Consider the following 3,729-nt stretch of genomic DNA (forward strand, 5'->3'; position numbering starts at 1 on the left):
CAGTACATATGCATGGATCAGAGAAAAAAAAATCAGAAAACAAGCAGTTCACAAGACATCAAATTCCTAAAAAGTTCCCAAGACTTGTAACATATTCTACAGTTACTCATCACCCCAAGCCTTGAAGCTGTGTTTCTATAATCTTTTCTGTGGCTAGAGATCAAAATCTCCTTCTCTTCCATGAAGTGCATACTTGATACAACCTTCTTTTCAGAAGCAAGTACTTGGGTTAGTAAGAGTGAAATTACAGACATGATTTTCTTATTTATATAAAAGCTGTATTTCTCAGGTGGATGAATATTCTTTTGGGGACATTGCTTTCTAGACATCTATATCTAACGATACTCAGGGATGATGACGTCTTTGTACACAAGATGTCCCCATCAATGCCTGAGTCATCAGGTGCTTTCACTAACTTGTAGATATATTAGTAATGGTTGCTGTCAAAGACCTACATAGGGAGTGCAGTGATTTTTATACTGAATAGTCTTTTTTCAGCTAACACCAAGGAAGCCTGTGCCCAAGAGCTGTGGAATGGAAAATTCAGTTCCAATTCTCAGAGCTGCAAGCTTACTATGCCACACTGGGATCACACATTCAGGGACTCTCTGGGCTGGTAATACAGCTGGGTCAGTGCTTTGACTATGATGACTACAAAGCCAGGCTGAGCCTTTCTTCCACCATGTGCAGCTTGGCAGTAAGCACTAACTGATAACCAGTGCCAGCCCTTACAACGTAAGAAAGGAAAGTGGAATAGCAGGCTCCATTCTCCATGTTTATTGCCAGGTATTTGTGGCTGAAGGTGAGATGTGTGCCTCCATGGACCCTTTGGTGCAGCCTGTACCATCAGACTCTCTAGTACCGGGAGCTTGGTGTGTGGGCCTAGTTGTGCTCTCAGAAAATGGACTTAGCATTATTGACTGTAACTACATGATTTGTTTTCTTTAATGTTTATTTCTAATTGTATTACCTGAGACATAAAATATAATTTATATCAGTTCTATTCATCCTGTGGCCTGGTATATGGACATACATTAGCTACAGTGATTGTTTTCTGGTATAATCTTGTTTATTTATTTTATGGTAACATTATATACAGTGCCTAACTGTGACATAGGTGGATCTTTTCTGTAAGTGGCTGGATCTAGAGTGGGTGATGTTGGAAATGATTCATGGTGCAACGCTAGGATCAAGGGCCCTAGCATTAGGGGTGTCAGTGGTATCTGCCCTAAGAAGCCTGAAGAAGATGTGAGAGAATGAAAGAACTGTGCTTATCCCTATTGCTTTGATAACTTCTACCCCCATCAAGCATTTCTTGTCTGTGATATCTGTCTACTGACCTCCCCCACCTTGAAGCCAGCTGAACTATGGAGAGAAGTTGCAAGCTAAATAAATGTTTCATCCTTTAACTTTGGATGTCCGGTATTTTGTCTCAGCAGGGAGAGAAAAGTAACGAAGGCACAGAGTCTCCAGACTTCATCTCGCTGTTGGGTTTTTTGATCCAAACAACATACTTTGGGTGGAAGAGTGTGTCCCAGTAAGGCAGTAGATAAGGATGGGTCATGATAGCTGTGGATTTATTTTCAGAGCTGCATTTGGATACCTGTTTTGGAATGAGGAATGCTCCCATGCTGGTGGGTTGTACCTTAGAAGACTCTGCTGCCATCACTCATGGGTTTCAAATCCAACACCTCTGTGATGTTGACAGTGTCCTGAAACAGAAGATTACCAAGAGAAACATGTGCTTATGCAAGTGGAAAATAGCTTGCAGATTCCCAGGACTTCAGATTAGTTGGCACAGGTAACCATATCTGTGACATTGGACACTATGATAATTTTAACACTCACAAGAATTGATAGCTGGTAACTTATTCTACTACTATTATTTCACTTCATGACATATTCCATCGGGGGGTTGATATAACTTTGGCTCCTCACATAAACTTTCTGGTTTTTCTGCCTGTCTTTCCACCCACCCTAACTCCACTAGTTTATCGATCTGGAAGCACACCCTTCATTAACACTTACACCATGACCCTATTCCTTGGCCTCTTTTGTGGTTCCAGACTATGTCAACCTTCTATTCTCAACTTAAACACTCAAATTATGAGTGTTCAAATGCATGATACACCCCTTCCACAAAAACTGAAAACATGACTGTATGTGGGAGAATCATCTCAATCTGGAGACAGCTTTGTACCCCCACTTCCCCTTACATGTGCGGCCATGTGAAATATCTGTAGAATATTCAGGACTCAGTATCTCTTCCTCAGTCACTCATTCAAGATTAATTAACTTGCATCCTAAAGGGATCTCTTTCCATAGTGATCACCCACCTAAGTTAGTACAAATGCATAGACCAGGATCTGATTGAGCACTGTTTATTGGCTTCTTGCTTCCATTTCTGCTTGTCCACATCCAGGTAACAGTTCAACTTTGACTCCATTATATCTAATGCCTGCCAGTAGAAGAGAGCATTTTTGTGAACTATCTTTGAGAACAGTGAAGGCATGAGCCAGCTTCATCTCCTACATGGTGTGAAGCTCCTTTTGGGTACCAGGGTTTTTAGAAAGGTCTCAAGTGCGTACAAAATACCTTTAAGTAACAAGAATTATGGGTCTACCTCATCTCAGGTCACCAACATGGCATAGCCCAAATGGGTAGTTCCTTCACATCAAAGGCTGAGGGTCCATTAGCTATGTAGGGAACTTACCTCCTCCTCTCAATAAGATGGTTTGTATAAGACAGAAAAAATTCCAAGCAAAATCATCTAGATGAATGCAATAGACCATCGCTACTGTGCTCGAAGCACAGGTGTGCAGTCTCTTTTGAAATGAAATAAAATAAGTGTCTTGAAATTCTTTGACTAAAAAGAAGTAGCTACTCCCATTGTACATACTGGAGTTTAAAATTTTCTTTATCCTTTCTAAATATAAAATGTGCAGGAAATATTCATCCAAGCTAATTTTACTGCAGTGTGATTAGCACTACAATTTCCATGTTTTATATTTGGTCAATTATTCACATTAACAAAACTCCACAAATAAAAACCTTGGGTCTTAAAACTTTGAAGGAAATATAACAAATATTCAAAACGGAATCTCAGGACATGCTTGGGCATTTACACTTTGATATGCTATTCATGAAATGGGCATAGAGTATTAAGTAATAATCTGTTCCAGGGAAGCACCTGAAGCAAGAAAATTACGGACTGGGCAGGGTATAGTCAAATCTAAAAGAATTTGCCTCCATTTTGGAGTTTTTTGGGTGTAGATACTCAGAATGTATACACAAATGTTTTCTTTTAGGCCTGGCTGAGGAATCACTTTCAAAGACACTGAAATAAAAAAGTCAGGCTGTGCTTATTCTCCCTTCTTTCACGTGGTGTTCCACTCTGAGGCATTCTGTTTGCTCTTCTATCAAGATACACCTGAAAACGACACTTCCCAGATTGCTTGGAAATTTTTCCTCCTTCTGGGAAAGGGGACACAAGTCCATGGAACAGCACTGTACCCTCCCTCTTGCAGTGCTCACGGAAAGCACGTGAGGCAGTGGCTCTGGATTCAGGGCTGTTGAGCCAGGTGCTCTGATGTAGGTAAAGCTCCCCTGACTCTTCTTTGATTTCTATCTCCCTCTCCAGGTACTAATCATTGCTGGAAGGAAGAAAAGATATTTCTGCTGAAGAAAATGGAAAGATTAAGCATAATTTTTTAATTCATCAAAAAATTG

The sequence above is a fragment of the Octodon degus genome, unplaced genomic scaffold (assembly GCF_000260255.1).
Source record: "Octodon degus isolate 3935 unplaced genomic scaffold, OctDeg1.0 scaffold00640, whole genome shotgun sequence".
NCBI classification, from domain to species: Eukaryota; Metazoa; Chordata; class Mammalia; order Rodentia; family Octodontidae; genus Octodon; species Octodon degus.